At 44.3% G+C, this 19,124-nt stretch overlaps 1 long non-coding RNA gene across 1 annotated transcript in view; it reads left to right on the forward strand.

Moving 5' to 3' along the window:
• Positions 1–18,809, forward strand: part of LOC146175296 (uncharacterized) — a 63,855-nt gene extending 45,046 nt beyond the window's left edge. Inside the window, exons 2-3 of the long non-coding RNA XR_014702201.1 lie at positions 8,811–9,122; positions 14,892–18,809. This is a non-coding gene — a long non-coding RNA (uncharacterized LOC146175296). The remainder of the gene's footprint in view (positions 1–8,810; positions 9,123–14,891) is intronic.
• Positions 18,810–19,124: the final 315 nt, after the last annotated feature.

The raw sequence follows: 19,124 nt of genomic DNA on the forward strand, positions 1-19,124 counted from the left end.
AAATAGAAGCCTGTGAGAGTTTCGAAGTTGAAGGGCACTGGGGAACGAACGAAATGTCACTACCGGGGGGGCGGTAGCAAGCGCAGATCACTGTTGGCGGAAACGAGGCATTTGAGCAGATAAATAATATTTCGAGAGAGGACTCTACATTTAAGTTGCAGCACTGAAGGTTGCGGTGTGTGGCTACTAAGACACCCCCGCCTCGTTTGCCAACATGGTCGCAGCGGAAAACATCAAAATTTGGAAATATGGGATGTACTTCGTTATTGTGTATTGATTCATTTAACCAGGTTTCAGTTAGTACGACAATGTTGCACCCAGTGGTGTCAATGAGACTTGCATCGCGTTTTGGCAGAAGGCTTCGGATGTTAGTGTACAGAAACGAGATTGAATGAGGTAGCGAACAATGATGGGAACTGGCTGAATGCTACGGGGAGTTGCTTGTGCGATCACGCGTGTTAATAGGTATTACCTGTTGTGACTCGTGATTGAATATATATGTAGTATTTCCTATTTTCATCGTCTTGTGTCGAGAGTGAATTTTCCTGGCTGGGTTTTTGCAAATCGGATGAGTTTCTTACGGATTAGGCGGGTATTTGGGGAATAGTCTTCAGGAAGGCTGTAGTCCTTTTAGTTTCGTTGCATTAGTGAGGACTTGTTCCTTGACCTTGAAATGATTGGTCTATCTTTGTTCTCGTCGTACCGGCCAAGTCTTTGTGCCCTTTCTATGTCAATCGGCGCGATTGAAACATTGAGGTTAGTGCAGCAGAGATCAATTATCAGCTTTTCTGACTCCACCCACGTTTCGCGGTCGATGTTTTTAAAGGGGCCCACAAACACCTCCCGAGCACTCCTCACAAACTATCTCAGTCGCTAGATTATGCTGCGATACACATTTGAACGCAATAATACACGTCTACGCGAAGTGCAGCTCCCACCATCCCATTCGAAAGTTGGCGCGTTCTTTCCTTCGACTTTTGCCAATCCTCCTTCTCCTCTGTGCAACGCTGCTACGTGCATGCTTGCGACGTCACTGCATGCGCGCTGTTTTTTCTTTTTTTATTATGCAAGCTTGCCATAAGGCATATTATAAGAACCCGTGCAAATTATTTTCCGTTAGGAACCGGAGAAGGCTCCTGCTCTTATTGCTGTCGGTGAGCCATTTGGAGAAGTCCTCTTCCCTTGTTGCGGTTTATCTCCCCCCCCCCCTCCCCCTTTTTGCTGAAGGGTAAAGCCTCTTGGCACTTTTTTTTTTTTTTCTGTTTCCATCTCTTCATTCCTGACAGTGTCCCTTCTTTCTTCTCTTTCTTCTTATCAACGCCCATCTCGGTTTCACGTGTTTCTTTCCTGGCTGTCTCGGTTGGTGAACTTGGACGCGGCTCCATTCGCGCGACATTTCAGAGTGCGCTCTGTACAAACACCACATGGCGTAAAAAAAAAAAAAAAAAAAAAAACGAAAAAAAAAATGCTACAGGGCGGGAGTCATGCTGCGATAATAATCGGGCACCGAACAGAGTTTGTTCACTTCCTGTCGGCGCGCGCGTTCTCCGTTGCAGTCAGCTGACGCCGAACCGCGGCTGACAAACTACACCACAGCGCACAACTACGCAGTCCCCTTCTCCTCATCCCCTTCCTTTTCTTTACAATCGATCGTTATCTTTCACGAAGGGGCATCGTATAGTCAAACGCAAGAGGAGCCTAAACACGAAGGTTTCAAGGTTCGGGCGGTTCGGGCAAGGTGCACGAGAGAGTTTCCCTCCGCAACGCCCGGAAGACCGCTCTCTGCGATCTCGATTCTGAATTTCTAGTCTTTCGCTAACATCTCATGCCCTTGCTGCGGTACGGATATTATGGACCCCGAGCTCGAAAAGCGACTTCGGCTAATGAGTACCGAGAAGGGATTCGACCCCCATAAGTACACGCCGTTGAAGAATCCGCTGCTGAACCCCGACGATGATAGTATACGGCTTATATGGGTGCATTGGTGCGTGGGGTCGACTAGCGTAACATTAAAAAATAAAATCCCATCGTAAGCTCGCCACTGGTTTATTTTGAGCAGTGTAGTTCACAGTGATCATGACAAATCTTGCTATATGCATGCCACAACGCCGAGCAAGATCGCCTGAGTTAAAAAAAAATTCCACACTACTGTGATAACGCGTCTAAAGCTAATATTATCACAATCTTTTCATTTTACACTTACCGGCAGGGTTGGAAGAAACAGCGTTGGTACCGTTCCTTCACGCAGACTCAGTCTTGTTGGGATCCCCCAATCGCGAACCACATATCCTGGTAAAGCAAACGTAGATAAACGCTTTGTTCACCGATGCTGGCTATCCGATGAGCTGTAGCCACTGTTTCCGGAGGTTGGCGTTTTTAAGCACTTGATGCAGAATTTTTTTCCTCCCGTCACTAGCAATACCTTCGCAGCCAGGGACTGCACACTGTAACAACCTCCCGCTCATGTCCCGTCAACAACAATTCAGCGCTTCGATAACTGCATTCGCGAATTCAAGAGAGCGACCAGTCTAGCCCAAAACTGTCCTGCACCCGTCGCGCACACGACGTAACAGAAAATCAAAGGTGAGGTCAACGCCAGGGATGTATAGCGTGGCAACAAAACTTGCGAGTTCGTGCCGAAGGGCGATGACGATGAAGCAGACGACAAGAGGCCCCCGGCGGCGCGTCGGCAAGCAAGCGCGACAAAACGGAAGTTGCGGCGTGCGGCGCTAAGCAAAATAAGTAAAAGCGCAGATGCGTCAGTTGTGACGTGTCAGTGGGCGAGGCCTTGGAGGAGGGCCAGCCTTTGCGCGCGATAAAAAGTTGAAAAGAGGAGGAAAGCCGCGAAGGCGCATATATTCAAAATTTGATTGCAAATAACTGTGCTTCCAAATGCCGCATTTAAAAAATTTTTGCGGGAAGGTTATCTTACATCGACATTCTTTCACATAGGGAAACTGTATTGCTATGGCTGTTTTGGGCCCCTTTAAGGCCAAAAACACAAGGTTAGATCGATGGGCACGGTCTTCAGCGTCATCTACTCTATGCATCATATATTCTATTTTTTGCGAATTGTTTTCAGCCAGACACTGGACGTTATCAAGCTGGGCTTTGAGCGTGCTCAATGAAGCGCAGTCGTCTTCAATTTTTGTCAGCCTTATTTTAATTTTTAAGGAATAACAGCGCGGAGACGAAGGACAAGGAAGGAGACAACACCTGCGCTGTACTATCAACTGCAGTTTATTAGAAATAAACACGCAAAATATACTCTTTTCACAACCAATAACGCATGTGCGACACCAATCGCCAAACAGATACTTCAGTCTTTTGAATCAAGATACATTAGTTCACAGTCATGAACAGATACAGAAGGGGTGCTTACACAGGAGTCATGATTTTTATGAATATTAAAGGCTTCACTGATTTCCCTTGTTAGTTTATCTTTGTGTTTGTACAGAATTTTTGTTTCATTAAAAAGGGGAACACATGAATTTTTAGAACAATTCAGTTGGTTGTTAAGCGGACAGTTCCTGTAATGCAGAGCAAGATTTGAGGATGGGGCGCCCTTCAATGAAGTGTTGTGGTCACGTAAGCGGGTATTTAAGCACCTTCCCGTTTGACCTATGTAGGTCTTCCCGCATGTAAAAGGCACTTCATACATAACGCCTTCTGCGCAACCGACAAACCTCAAGTCATGCTTTATCTGGCACCCTCTTTTCATTTTTCTTTGTTTCTTTTCATCTTCCCTAGATTTTGCTTCAACCACGGCGCATATTTTTTCCAGCTTTTTGGGGGCAGAAAAAAGAACATCTACTCCATATTTGCTACCTACTTGCTTCAAACGGTGAGACATTTGGTGAATATACGGCAGGACTGCAATTTTATTTTTCTGTTTTTGGGAATGCTGAGGCGATTCTTGTCTACCGCACGATTTCATCCTTTTTAGTATCTTGCTGCATGCAAGAACTATGGTATCATCCGGAAACCCCGCTGTTCTTAGTCTTTGAACCTGTCGATTAAAACTGTCACTGATAGCATGTACACATGACTTATAAATGGCGGCACCTAAACAAGAAACAGCTATACCACATTTTACAATCTTGGAATGCGCGGAATAATAACTAAGTAAAGGCTTTTCAGATCTTTGCAGAAAGGACCAGCACACATGATCCGGCTTCATTTCCAGTCTAATATCTAAAAATTGCAGCTCATTCCCATTAGGCTTTTGAAAGGTGAATGTAAGGCCGTGTCCACTGTACTCAAAAACCTTTAACACGTCAATGAGCTGCCTATTGAAGTCACCGGGATCCACAAAAACAAGGTAATCATCGACGTACCTGAAGATGCGTTTTGTTTTGACCGACAGGTTACTTACAATGGCTTTATCTACATAGCTAAGAAAGATGTTGCTTAGTACCGGAGCCACCTTTGAGCCAATGCATACCCCCTTTTTCTGAGTATATACAGTCTTCCCATTCAACAAAGGTGGACCCAAGATAAAACGACAAAAGTTTCAAAAAAGCCCCCACAGAAATTCCGCATTTTGAAATGAATTCTTCTTCATCGTTATCATCGTGTATACATTTGCTAACAAACTGAAGTAGGCTATTGTGCGGGAGGGAATAAAACTAGTCCTGAACGTCTATACTGAACACACTGCACAAACCGGGATTATGAGACTTGAAATAATCAACAACACCCAGAGAATTAGACACTAGGAACGGATCGTCAATGGTGACAGAACCAAGATTTTTCTGTAAAAAACTCGAAACTTCGTACTGCCAAGTAGCGCGTTCAGTAACAATGCAGCGAAAAGGAAAATCAGGCTTGTGTGTTTTCACCGAAAAAAAAAATACATCCAAACTGACCTCTTTTGCATTCTTAACTGAAGACTGAAGTGCAGCTAGATTCATTTCCCCCAGCATCCGCAACGCTTCACGCTTTTTCTGTTTTACATTGAGGCAATTGTTTAAAGTTCTTTGCAATAGCTTCACTAGCTTTTTCCTTGAACACAATTTCTGGGCAAATAACAAAATACCCCTCTTTAACTTTTCGGAATGCAGAAATGGTGCAAAGCTACCATTTTTCATAGTTACGCCCCGAGTCTCTTTAAGAGCTTCAACACATTCTACCACGCACCTAGGCCGCTCCTCTTGCCGGGCATGACGCGAGATGGACCTGCCAGTTTTTCCTCTTTGTTGAGCGTAGGCTGAAAACAAAACTTCGGTCCGAGCTTCAGCACCTTTTGGAACTTCTCTGGCGCAGGTGTTCCTTCGTCTCCGCGCTGTTATTCCTTAAAAATATGTACCAACTAGCTCCGTGTTATTTGTCAGCCACGCACGGATAGCTTTCATTTAAAAGCGGCTTTATATTTCGTCACTACTGTTGCCCTTATCACCCCTGCCGAAGCGATTAGCACATGTGCACATTCAATTGCAAGAGCAGCATAACCAGTTCGCTTTGCGTAAAGAGTGGCTTACCTGCTGATTACGGGGAGGCTTTTATGCGGTGATGTAATGCGTGGAGAGGGTGCGCAGAAAAGTGGTTCCGGGGATGGTGCGACAGAGCATGAGTGCGGGTCTGGGGCGACGACAGGTGATGTAGCTGGAGTAGCATTCCTTCGGCGGGACTGCGTAGTCGCAGCGCTACAGTACACCGGGATGGAACACAAGGCAAAGGTGAGGCATGTCTGGCTTCCAGATTAACCAGTGAATGGCCACAGGATCAGCTTTCTAGATCTTAAACTGAATTTCAAGCCTAATCACACGTGTTGGACATACGAACCGCGCGCCGTTGCTTTCCTTCGAGTCCTCATATTCGAAATTAGTGAAATTATGCTATATTAATGCTTTAAGAAAATCATGCATCCATTCTAATTAAGATAGTTTCATCTGTCAAACTCGACGGCTTCAAAACGCAGGATATCCTTGGAGAGCTCAGCCATAAACCAGCGGACAAAAGAAAAGATAGCGGTCATTCCGTACATTCATCACCTCTCGCATAGACTAAAATGTATAGGAAATCTGGCAGGTGTGAAAGTTGTGCTTTCGGCTCCCATAAATTAGGGAAAATGTGCAAAAAAGTTAATTTTACGAGAAGCATTTGTCAGGGCTGTACCATAAAACACAAAGACCCTTATGTGGTTTGCCAAAAGGGGATGGTGGACTCTGTTTCACTGTCACGTGGAAAACATTATGTCGGACAGACGGGATGTTGTATTAACGAAAGACTAATGGACCATCACAATGTTTTTGGTACGGTAAAAGAAACTATGTGCATACACTGCAGGTACTGTAAAAGCGACGCTTGCCAGCCCTTTCTAGAGGAATAAATGAAGCAAAAATAATCAATAGGCATAATGACTAGACAGTTAGTGAAATTTTAGAAGCAAAAGAAATCAACAGGATAAAGGAAATTTGTATCAGCAGCCTGTCTATAGCGTTATCGGAACGTGAAGTAAGATTTATGAACACGAGAAAGTTATGCGTTGTGAAATTCTGGATGACACATGTTTCTCTTGCATATCTAACATTTTCTGGTGTATTGCTCATTTGTTCTTGTTTCTTTTATTGTGTGAACGTGTTCATATATTGATGCAAGCATGCAGTAAACTTGTCAGTTGAAAGTCAGCGCTCGTCTTGTTGAGCTTCCTTCGATCGTCCCTGTAAGTTTTTTCTTTCTTCGCGTTGTTCTACACAAAGGAAGCTTCTGTGCTCTTCCTGTGCTAAGCTGGGCGTGAATAAGAACAAACGAGGCAGGGACCTCACTGAAGCCTCAGAGATAAAGAAGAGGTGGCAAGAACTGTACAAGAAGGACCCGAATGTGCAAACCCAACATAAGACGGTTGTGGTTACTGATCTCGAGCCGGGCATCCTGAGGAGTGAAGTTGAATGGGCGTTAGCCAACCTTGCTAAGAACAAAGGTAGCGGAATTGATGGCATTCCAGCTGAGTTGCTTCAAAACTTTAACGATGACGCTGTTAACGTTGTACATACCTTATGTCAGCAAATTTCGAGAACCTTGCAGTGACCACAGGATTGGAGGTCAGTTTACATCCCCATTCCAAAGAAAGGCAGTGCCAAAGATTGTTCCAACTATCGCACGATCGCGCTTATTTCGCATGCTAGCAAGGTGATGTTGTAAATCCTTCTAAGTAGGCTGCAGCAGCATGTGGATCGGGAGCTTCCGGACGTGCAAGCTGGGTTTCGCAAGAGCAGAGGAACTAGAGACCTGATTGCCAATCTTCGCTGCATCATGGAAAAAGCAAGAGAGTTCCATGCAGAAACCCATCTACTTCGGCGTTATTGATTATGCGAAAGCGTTTGACTGCGTAGATCACAGCAGATTATGGCAAGCTCTCCAAGAGATGGGAGTTTCAATTCACCTCATTTGTCTCTTCAGGAACCTGTATGAAGGGCAAAAGGCCACAGTCAGAACTGGGCATGGTCTTACTGATTGGTTTCAGATTGAGAAAGGAGTGAGGCAAGGCTGCATGCTGTCGCCCTGCCTATTTAACCTATATATGCTGAGTGCATCATGAAGAAGGCCAGTCTGGGCGAGTCTTCAGCTGGAGTGAAGATTGCTGGAAAACATATCAACAACCTTAGATGTGCGGATGATACCACTTTAATGGCAGAAAGTGAAGTGGAACTCAAGAGACTTCTGATGTGCGTACAAGAGAGTGAGAAGTTTGGGCTTAAACTGAACATTAAAAATTAAAAAGACAAAGATCATAGCGTCTTGCCCTATCAAATCCTTGAGCATCAAGGAACAAGAAGTGGAAGCTGTGACAGATTTTCTCTTCTTGGGCTCCAAGATTATCCCGGAAGGACACTGCAGCCATGAAATTATAAGACGCCTGCTTCTGGGAAAGAGAGCCATGGCTTGCCTTGACCGCCTAGTAAAGAGCAGAGACATTACACTGCCAACCAAGATCCGTATAACTCGTGCTCTGGTCTTTCCAGTTGTGATGCATGGATGAGAGAGTTGGACTGTGAAGAAGGCTGACCGCCGAAGAATTGACGCGTTTTAATTGTGGTGCTGGTGGAGACTCTTGAGAGTTCCTTGGACTGCCAGAAGATCATATCAGTCGATATTGTCGACCATAAACTCTGACTGCTCATTGGAGGGTCAAATTCCAAAGTTAAAGCTCAGCTACTTTGGTCATCTGATGAGAAGAGAGGAGTTGCTGGAGAAAGATTTGATGTTGGGAAAGGTTGAGGGTCACCGAAGAAGGGGTAGGCAGCGAACGCGATGGTTAGATGGCATCCTCGAGGCGCTGCGGATGAAGTTATGTGATGTTAGGAAGATAGTGAGAGACCGGAAAGCGTGGCGTGATATGGTCCATAGGGTCACGAAGTGTCGGACCGAACTAAACTGAACCGAGAGGATGTCATATTATGTGATAAAGTTGTACCACTGTACACTTCGCTAAACGTAGGTCGATCGCACACGACTTTTACCTTTAATGCGTTAATTATGGAGTGTTTGCCTGTGCCTGTCAGGGCTTAAATCTAAGTCAGGGCTCGGAGGTCTTAGTCCCCCCAGTTGTATTTTACAAGGATTTGAGGCCTTCCGCGCTGGAATTTAAAGACTACATGAATATAAAGTAGGCAATAATTTTTTATCTAGTTGTCAGTGATGGTCTGAGTATTAACATTCCTTCTCTATCGTTTCAAAAACTTCGCAGTGTTTTAGAAAGAATCATTAACATGTTTTCTGTATCCCGAGACGGGGAAAGATAAGTCAGTTTCGCCGCACAAGCCGGCACGCTAGCCGACATGAGGCTCATGCATCTTTTGGCTCTGCAGGTTGCTGCCGTATTTGGAACTGCGCTGGAAACCGTCACGATCGGTCAAGGGGCGGCACTGTTTCTTCTCAAACCGTTTTCAGCAGCAACAACATGCCACGCGCGTCCAAGATACTGCCTGGATGAGCCAGCCGCCATCGACGATAAGCGCCTCAGTGATACGAGTTGTATCGCTGCTGATATGCCGGAAGATACCGAGCGCGATACATCACATGACCACGGACTACCCTACTTAACCAAGCGTCTGCATGCCTTCGGGGGATTTGGAGCCAGCACGCTGGCCGACATGAGGCTCATTCACCTTTTGGTGCAGGTTAGTAATTATTATCCCTTTCAAGTACGCATACTATTGAGTGCGTTGCCGGCTCCTCCCATAACGGCATGTGTTTGATCTGATTGTAAACGACTGAGGGAACGCTTACTCCATAGGGGATTTCGTTTCTTTGCTAACCGGATATTGTTACTTTCCGGTGATGTGGAGCGCAACCCTGGCCCCCTCAGCGAGTCTGAATTGGAATTGCTCCAAAGTTTACAGGCTGGTCAGAACACGATCATGAATAAGCTGAATGACATTGAAGCTCAATTTGCTGAGCATGAGGCTATGCTCAGCGAAATAAATAGTAAATTGGGAACTGCTGAGTGAAAGATTGTTTCACTTAACGAGGCTGTAGAGGAACAAGGGAAAGCAGTTAAACAAGTCATGAAAGATGTTAGGGACCTGCAAAAAAAGAAGCATCGACCTTGAAAATAGAAGTCGAAGGCAGAACCTTGTTTTTTATGGTGTCAAAGACGACAAGGACGGAACATGGGATCAGTCAGAAGCCGGGCACAGCTTAATATCGACTTGAAGACAGTTCAAAGAGCGCATCAAGTCGGTCGATATAACGACAAGTTCACACGGTCGATTTTTCTCGGACAAGGAAAAAAGGGATGTCCTTAAAAACGCAAAAAAATTCAAAGGGTCTGTTTATAGTGTAGATCAGGATTACGCACCATGGGTACGAGATATCCGAAAAAGATTATGGAAATTCTTTATCTCTGAGGCTTCAGTGAGGTCCCTGCCTCGTTTGTCCTTATTCACGCCCAGCTTAGCACAGGAAGAGCACAGAAGCTTCCTTTGTGCAGAACAACGCGAAGAAAAAAAACTTACAGGGACGAAGGAAGACAATTCCAAAACAGAAATAACTGACAGCAGCAGTATAGATTAAACTAAGGTTTGACAAGCTGATTGTTGATGGTAAGGCCTTCACCTGGGATACAGACAAAGAGGAAGTTGTTCCAGTCCTAACGAAGTGACATCCTGTTGTCAAATCGGCTCACACAATCTAACAGCTGTTGTCATAAACTGCAGAAGCATAGTGCACAAGGTAGATGAATTATCAGGTCTGATTGAATCTTTGAAGGCTGACATCGTGTTTCGAACGGAATCATGGCTGAACCCGTCCATCACTGATAGGTGTTCCCTAAGCACTTTACCGCTTATCGTAATGATAGGTGACGAAAAGGCGGAGGGGTGTTTCTGCTATCTTTACCGACATCCTTGTTAGATATTGGACATGAAGACGTTGAATCAGTCTGGTCCTGATAAGGCTAAATTTATTGCTGGAGCATTTTACCGCCCACCAAATTCCGATGCACTTACATTGCAGCGACTTTACGAGATTATTTCTAAAACGTCGGAAGAGATAATTCTTGCCGACGATTTTAATCTACCGGACTTGAACTGGTCTAATGGAACATGTGTAACTATTACTGGTTCTCGCGAAAACTTTGAAATGAAAAACATTATTGACACGTTTGGCTTCACCCAATATGTGATGAGGCCAACGCGCAACAGCAACATTTTCGATCTCTTACTTTTTAATTCGCCTAATTTAATAGACTCTGTCACTTGCATTCCTGGCATTAGTGACCACCCAGCTGTCAGGGCTAGCATTAAATATGCAGCCAAACGAAACAAGGCCCCTCAATCGAGGAAGGTATTCTTATTTGATAGGGGCGATTATTCTGCCATTCCTCAACAGCTGTTTAGTCACTTGTCTGTGTTTGGCTGTGTTTCCGAAAATGCTGACGTTGAACAAATGTGGTCACTGTTCAAACAAAAAGTGACAGAGAAGTATGTGCCGAGTATCGAGTCAACCAGGCTGAAAAAGTGCAAGAAGCCATGGGTGACTCCTAGTATCTTGAGACTAATCAGGAAAAGAAGACGTGTATATATTGCATACAAAAGGACACAAAGTAGTTATCAGTATAACAAGTTAATCGAGGTAACTAATGAATATCAATCTAAAATAATCACTGCGAAGGAACAGTACTTCAGCCGACTGAATGATAACATGAATACCAGTCCCAAATTGTTTTGGAAATAAGTGAAAAGCTGTGGTTCTGATGCGACTGGAATAAGATAAATTTATCACAACAACGAGGTCTTATCTGAAGGCGTCTTTCTTGAATAACTTTTTTCATTCCGTATTTCACTCCGATTTTCCGATGTGTGTGTGTGCTGCGCCACCGATGCCACCTGTAGAGATTAGCGTGAATGGTACTGAATCATTGTTAAGAAATATAGATGAAACTGAGGCACCAGAAGGCATTTCTCCCCGCATACTGAGGCGCTGTGCGTGGGCTGCCTCCTTTATCTCTTTCCACTGGCTACCAGCTGAATGAAAAATGGCACATGTAGTTCCTATTCATAAGGGTGGTTCTAAAAAAGAGGTAAACAACAACAGGCCTATCTCATTAGTATCTATCTGTTGCAAAATATTGGAGCATATTCTGTACAAGGAAATAATGAAACATTTATTAGAATACAGATTGCTAATTGATGAACAACATTGTTTTCGTAAGGGATTGTCCTGTACTACACAACTAATAGTTTTACCATGACTTAGCATCGGAGGTAGATGAAAACTGACAATTTTTATTTTCGTAAAGCATTCGACACGGTGTGTCACCCATTGCTTCTTCACAAACTTCACGTATTAAATATTAACCAGGAACTGGATCGCCAATTACCTGTCCCAGCGTGGACAATTCGTCGTATTAAACGGAGCTTTTTCCCCTACTGTTGAGGTCACTCCGTCTTAGGGCCGTTATTATTTTTGGTTTATATTAATGGCATTCATACCGGTATATCTTCGCGACTACGCTTATTTGCCGGCGACTGCATTATATAGGCAACCTGCAGTGGCCAGGCGGCGCCGAATAAACTGAGGCGTCCGGCGCGGTTGGGTTGCGTTCGCGTTGTACGGCTGGAAGCATCTCGACTTTCATTTTCTGTAGTTTTAAGGCAATCGAATGTCTTCAGAGCTACTTGCGAAAACCAATACTGGCGAAAGGACACCGCCTGTTCGAGAATGGCCATGTCTAGAACGTGAACGGTGTCGAAGTCACCTTGAAGTGCGCGCCGCTCGCGACGGAACACCCGCGCGCACAGCTTTGAATTTCGCGTGTGTAGACGGAACATTTTTTTTTTTTTGGTAACGAAATTTATTCTCTAAGGGCACCAGTCCGATATGTGATGATGAATTAAGAAATTATTAAATGAATGAAAAATGTTGTAAACGTAGCTTTTCATTTACCTATTGCGTTCACACCTCATACCCAAACATTGAAAGTGCAGAGAGAACCTGAGAAGAGATTGATCGCCGTTTCTTCTTTTTTTTGTTCTTGCTTTTTGATACAGCAGCATAATAATTTCCTCGCGGTTTCGCTTCAGAGTTTAATATCATGACGAACACCTTTGTTTGTGGTGCACCTTTCGACAGTGCCGCGGAGGTTACAGGAGGCGTGGTGCGGTACCCGTTACGGATGTCGTGGCGATTGCAAGCACTGTGCGGTTGTAGCGCGCGTCATCAACGAAAACTGCGCGTGCCGGGGGCGGGGAATAGGGGGCCTCCTACACCGTTGGAAAAATAAAGCTCTGGCATGCATTTTGTACCTCCGTACCTCAAGCTCAAGCTTGGGGAAAGCCGGCGGGTAATGCTGGCACTCAACGGCAAAGCTTTCATAAAGGAGGTCGTTAAGAGTTAGCATTTTTTACTGTTGCTACTAATGATGAAACAGTCTATCGTCTGGGACAAGAAACTCTTGAGCAGCTTCAGCAGTCGGTGTAAGAAATGTATGGCGCGGAATGATAGAACGAAGTTCCATTCTCAACAGTATCACGGGCCTCTACACTCCGTCACTTCGACTTTTTCAGCACCTTAATAACTAATTTACAGATAAATATGTTTATTCAAATCTGTAATCGGAAGTTTTGAACATATTTTGGCTTTGTGGTTCCGAATAGACCCCGCTTTAGAAATCCGGTTCACAGATCCACGAACATTTGTTTTTTTTTTTTTTTTTTTTTTTTTTTTATTTCGCCTCCGTTGAAATGCCGTTGGAATACGATGCTGCGGCTGCGCAGCTTTGTTGCTTTTCTGGCGCTACCTCCTTTAAAGGGACAATGCCACTCGATCTTGCACAGCATATACCAGTACACGCCAGATTTTACAGCGCGGAGCGCATACTGAGTAGTGGGCCCCAGCCATCGTGCGACTCCCCGAGTCAGAAGTTTATACGGTTTCCTCCGCTCACGGGCGATCGTCTTATTTTAGCTTCTTGGCGTCTGTACGCCAATGGCCCCATAACAAAACGAATTTCAGTTACATTACTCTCTCGCAGTCCCTACCTCCTTCTCTCATCATTCTCCTCAGGTTCTCCCAGCAAGCGGTACGCTTAGGTTTCCTTCGTGATTGTGGCAGTCTTTCTCGCCGCCCCTGCGCTTATTTTTATTCTTGTTCACATTCGTAGTGGTCGAAGCAACGCACGAGACTACCGAGGTCACTAAATGAGTAAATCACACTTACTGGCATAACAAAAAGCGAACGCAGAAGGAACACAGCGGCCGCAACATATACGGCGTCTGCTTCTGCGCCGCCTCAGTATTAGCTCCCGTCGGCCGCCAGGTGGCACCACAAGTCTCGGCAAACTCCATTGCAGGTTGCCTATACAGAAAAATCAAAACTGAACAGGATTCCCAGATTTGCAGACTGATATAGCGAAAATTGTTGCTTGGTGTAAGAAGTGGAAAATGGAACTAAATATAAACAAATGTGTCCATCTGTCCTTCACGAAAAAAAAAAAAAAAAGAAACTGCAGAGAGAGAGAAAGAGAGAGAAGGCAGAGAGGTTAACCAGGAAAGCTTCCGGTTTGCTACCCTGCACTGGGGAAGGGGAATGAGAGGAATGCAGACGTTACTATTTGAATACTGATGTTATTAATCGCCAATCGATGTATAAATATCTGGGTGTGACATTTTCGTCAGATTGTTCCTGGAATGCCCATGTGAGTGAAGTAGTTTCAAAGGCCGCCAAAACTCAAAACATCATTCAACGGAACCTGAAATCTTCACCTCGTACCCTGGAAAACACCGCTTATCTGTCTTACGTTACACCGATCCTTGAATATGCTTGTTGTGTGTGGGCCCTCATCAAAAAACCTTTATAGACAAAATAGAGAGAGCACAGAACAGAGCAGCAAGGTTCGTTCATGGGCAGTAAAATCGAGGTGAGAGCTGCACTGAAATGAAAAGAGAACTGGAGAAGCGCTGTCGACTCGTCGAAGGAAATTGCGATTGAAATTGTTTTTTAGAATTTATCATAGCAGGACTGGCATTAATAAAGATTTATTTTAAACAACCGCATTACGTGTCTAGAAGAACTGATCATGACCTGAAAATTTGCGAATACCGGACTAGAACGAACTTTTAACTCATTTTTTGTCAGAACCATATCAGAGTGGAATGATTTGTCTCGTGACCATGTGTGCTGTACTAATGAAGATCGGTTCTATTCCAAGTTGTAACCCCCCCCCCCCCCCCCCCTTTACTTGTACGCCCTCGAGCGAAGCGGGGTATCCCTGAATAAATAAAAAAAGTAACTTATTCTGCACTGGCACCAAGTCTCTCTGATTTTTTAAAGCATCGACTGAGCGATATATTGTCGATATGCTCGCAGCTCGTGCGATATAGGTTGTATGTCGCCCGTCCAACAGATTAACCATGCAGTTCTTATATATATATGCTTTCATGACGCAGTTGATCACCGCTTCGCAAGATTTTTGCCCCGTCAACCATCGCAGAAGATATAAATGGCGTCGCCACCGGCATGGGACACGATGTGGTTCACCAATGTGTTTCGTTTTTTCATCCTACAGGTTAGTCCAGTTTCATCCACTGCGTTCAAATAATGTCTGCCTCGTTATGCTCCCTTGCCCACAAGCGCTGTTAGAAAATGTGTACCAGTGTTACTGTGTGCTCAAATTGCTCTTGTCCGGAGACGTTGAATTAAACTCTGGCCCCTCGTAGGAGCACTCAAAAGCCGAATCTAACAGCGGTGCCCTTCTGGAGGAATCAGCTCAACAAACATTGAAATATTGAACTCAGAAATGCAACCAAGAGGAATAAGACGTGAAGGTTACTGATATTTCAAACCGGCTTACTACTGTTGAGACCGGTCTTGAATCCTTCCGTCAGGACCTGAATGCAAGCAACTGCTGAATGCCTAGCCAAAGAAAATTACTCATTAAGGGCCCGAATGAATGATCTCGAAGATAGATCCCGCAGAGATAACCTCTTATTTTTCGGTATATCTGAAGGCGCTGGAGGCACCGAAACATGGTTGCAATCAGAAGAAAAAATTGTAATGCAATACAGCAAGAAATGTCAATTACCATTTCTAGTACTGATATCGCCCGGGCCCACCGAATCGGCATTGCAGACCCTAATAATGGCAAATTTTTCCAACTACAAAACAAAAGAAATGCTGCTAAACGCTCAGTCTAAACTGAAAGATTCAGACGTTTGTATGTCTGAAGATTTTAGTCCATCTACAAGGCATGCTAGAAAAAAACTGGTGGAATTTGCGAAGGAAACTGCGCCTAACACGCGCTTTAAACTGAGACACGTAAGGTGATTAAACAAGAAATGCTACACCTATTGTGCTGAAAGTGATAAAATTTGTGAACAAACTAGCGTGCATGCTACTACCTCACGTGTTGATTCTAGTGCCGCGGGTGGTTCTGATTGTTCGAGATAGCTGGCTGCTTCCGTCCACGTGCGCGGCCGATCTTTGGAATTTCAGTACTATTCACCAATATACGCAGTGTTGTGCGAAATCGTGATGACCTTTCCTCGATACCACATCGGCCGACATTATTGTCCTAACGGAATGATTGTGTTAGAAGCACCGAAATCCTCGCTACCGAAAAGCGCTACTCCATATTTCGCTGTGATCGCGCAGTCTCACGAGGTGTTGCCGTCTCGGACCATCTTGATAGCCTTGATATTCCTACGTCACTGGAGTTTTTATGATCTCGACTGAAACTTGTATTTTGTGCATGCTACCGTCCACTGGGATTGGTTTTTCCAGTGACCTAATTCATGACACGCTAAGCGCGGTGTGTTTCCCAATTTTCCTGTTTTTTTTTATTTGGTGATTTTAATTACCCTAATATTACCTGGTCTAGCGTTCCGTATACCGCAACCAACTCTCCGTCAGAATTGTCTAACTTTTTAAATGTTTGTTCAGACTTTTGCTTAACACAGGTAATCACGCAGCCTACGAGGGTCACCATCTTCAACTTCCAATATATTAGACTTGTTGCTAACAACAGCCCCTGATGCTGTATCTAATATTGCCTACTTATCAGGTATAAGCGATTATTCTTTATTACATGTCATGTTGAACGTCGTATAACAATATAAAACTAATATATGATTATGCTAAGGGAAATTACACTGCGACCAATAAAGCACTTGAAGACTTCCTTGACGAATTTCTGGCAAATGTCAATGAAAGATCCGTAAATACCAATTGGCACCTTTTCAGAGACAGGCTTTGCGAGCTGGTCGACTTGTATATTCCTCGAAAAAAGCTTTTAACCAACCGGCAGTGTCCATGGTATAACAGCTCATTAGAACGACTGGCAAACAAAAAAAGGAGGCTTTTCCGCAAAGCTAAGTCTTTTGGAAAGCGTCAACTGTTACAGGAAAATTGTCAACAGTTACAAGAAGTCTTTAAAGGAATCGAAACACTACTATTTTAATGTGACGTTGCCGACGCTCCTAACGAACAATAAAAAAAAAAAGTTTGGAGTAGTGTCAATCAACGATCACTTGTATCCCTTGTTGACTCTCTATCAAACACTATTCCAAGCACTGACGTCGCTGGCATCTTTAATGAGACCTTTAGTGCAGCGTTTTCAAGTACTCACATTAATCCAATGGACCCTGTCAGGTTTAGTTATGACGCCATTATTAACATAATTACCAATTTGTAAACCTCCTCTTCTTGCGGGCCTGATAACATTAACACCAAAGTCTTTAAGAATACTGAAAATACGTGAACAGTCGCTTCAAACAGGAGATATGCCACACGAATGGAAACTAAAGTGATTCCACTCCATAAATATGGCGACATACATTCACCCCTTAATTATCGTCCAATATCATTAACTTCCATTTCCTGTAAAATAATGCAGTTAGCTAATTTTCTTGAATCATTTTCGTTTTTCACACCTACACAACATGGTTTGAGGTAGCAGTTTTCCCGTGAAACACAATTATTATCGTTTAGCAACGAAATTCATTCCATTCTTGATAAAGGTTCAGTGGTCGACGTCATTTTTTTTAGATTTTTGCAGGGCTTTCGATAAGGTGTCCCATAGTCCGCTGTTGTATAAGCTTGCTCATCTTCATATCGACCCAAATGTTCTAACATGAATTCGTTGTTTTTTAACTAATCGCTCGCAGTTTGTCTACATTAACGATCCTCTTTTATGCCGGTTACGTCTGGGGTACCACAAGGATCGGTACTGGGACCTTCGTTATTCCTTGTGTGCATTGATGATCTGCCTAACAATACAAATTCCTCAATTAAACTTTTTGCAGATGATTGCATACTGTACCGTGAAATCAAAAACACTAATGATGCCATTGCAAGCAGATCTTAATTGTATTACTGACTGGTGCATTAAATGGAAAATGGTTTTAAACACATCAAAATGCAAAGCCATGCGATTTTCCCGTCAAGGCGTCTCGCCACCAGCATCAACAGTTATCTCGTACAAATACCTCTGTGTACATCTCACATCAAACTTATCCTGGAACCAGCATATCACCTACATTATTGGAAACGCTAACCGCATGCTCGGTTACATAAGAAGAAACTTTTCTAATGCACCCACTTGAAACTCCTTCTGTATAAGACACTGGTTCGTTCGAAGCTTGAACACGCCGCGTCAATATGGGACCCTCGAGCGAAGTCACTTATATCTGCTTTGGAAGCTGTTCAGAACCGTGCCGCTCGTTTTATCCTTGATGACTGTGGCCCTACATCAAGTGCCACACAAACGAAAAGCACTTTGTCACTACCATTACTTTCACTGCGCCGAAAAATTTCACGACTCTGTCTTAAGAATTTGAATCCTGTTTTGAAAAATGCTTTCCTCATTCCACGCACCTATGTTTCATCGCATTAACCAGTCATGCAAAGTGGGCGTTCCACCTCGCCAAAATTCATTCCAACTACATCATCCGAGAGGAAGCCAGCAGATGTGGCACTCACCGACGATCTCGAGCATTTTAAGAATAAGTTGAGTGCAAGCTCCAAGTATCCAAGTATCCCAGCTCTCATTACTAGTGACTCCCTCCGAAGCAGCTAAACTTGCACCAGTGCCAATTGTTACTTACGGTTGCCATGTATGTTCTCACTCGTGTGCACTGTCAAGATAAAAATATAATTTACACGTATCTTTCTATTTTTTTTTTTTGTAATGCCATCAAAGGCTATGCGCAAAAATTTTACATGCATGCATTTCTATAGCGTATAAGGAACAAGATTTTGGTTATATTGCCACGTGCCTAGCGCCGCGCGACAGCCGTGTTTGGTGCCGACGACGACGAAGCGGTTGTTGTTGGCACGAGCGGCGCGCTGGTGCTGGACTTTGCGATCGGAACGACAAGCCGACCTTATTCTCTGGTCCTCGGCTACGTGTACCTTCACGGCTCCCTGTGACTTCAGTCGTGACACTGGTGGAGGTGCCATCGATGATCCCTTCTCCTGCGGACGATCCTACGCGGCCGCCTCTCGTGACCACTCCTGTTCATCGTACCAGCCGACGGCTCCGAGGCTTGCGCCCCGAGGCCTTCGCTCTTGACGAAGAGACCCTAGCTGTGGCAACGACACCGCCCCATGACTGTCCCTTCCACCCCTTCGTCCTGTCTCATCCTTCAGACCCCACGTACCCCTAAACCATTTCACGGTGAGCA

Source organism: Amblyomma maculatum, chromosome 11 (assembly GCF_055883805.1).
Source record: "Amblyomma maculatum isolate TAMU_Amacu chromosome 11, ASM5588380v1, whole genome shotgun sequence".
NCBI lineage: Eukaryota > Metazoa > Arthropoda > Arachnida > Ixodida > Ixodidae > Amblyomma > Amblyomma maculatum.